Source organism: Seriola lalandi, unplaced genomic scaffold (genome assembly GCF_002814215.2).
Source record: "Seriola lalandi dorsalis isolate HSWRI2012SDOR001 ecotype SW California unplaced genomic scaffold, Sedor1 jcf7180002053702, whole genome shotgun sequence".
Classification (NCBI taxonomy): Eukaryota; Metazoa; Chordata; class Actinopteri; order Carangiformes; family Carangidae; genus Seriola; species Seriola lalandi.
In genome coordinates, this window is record NW_019524255.1 from 936 (window position 1) to 1,503 (window position 568).

Below are 568 nucleotides of genomic sequence, written 5' to 3' on the forward strand. Positions count from 1 at the left end.
GGGGGGTCCTGGTCTGTACTGGTGTACTCATGTTACTGTACTGGTCTGTATCAGTTTGACTGAGGTGCTGTAAAAAACAAGAATTTCATATTTGAAATGATGTTTATATAATAACGTAGGCTGTATATGTATATATATATATATATACACATATACATAAACGATTTCTTCATGAAGGAGGTTTTGAGGTTTCCTCATTTTTGATGTGATTTATTTTGTGATTTTGATTTAGAAATGTATTTAAAGCTCAATATTTCACTCTTCTCCTGTGTTTTATTTGAAGTGTCAACAATAATATTAATAATTATAATAATAACTTTTTTATATGGCACTTTTCTTACAAAGTTACAAAGTGATTTACAAGAAAAGATTAAAACCAGATCAAAGAAAAATCCAAAGTAAAAATAAATAATAACATCTCAAATCCACATTATGTCAAAAGATCTGACAGGAAGTGAAGCGAGTCAATAAAATATGTAAAAAACATAATTAAGGATAAAACAATAAACAGAAAATGTATTAAACATCATCAAAAGGTGAGAGGGAGAGATGTGCTTTAAAAAGAGAT

The 568-nt window shown here is 28.0% G+C and overlaps 1 long non-coding RNA gene across 1 annotated transcript in view; it reads left to right on the forward strand.

Annotated features, from left to right (window-relative positions):
• Positions 1 to 568, forward strand: part of LOC147819401 (uncharacterized) — a 3,841-nt gene that overhangs the window by 882 nt on the left and 2,391 nt on the right. The window lies entirely within an intron of this gene.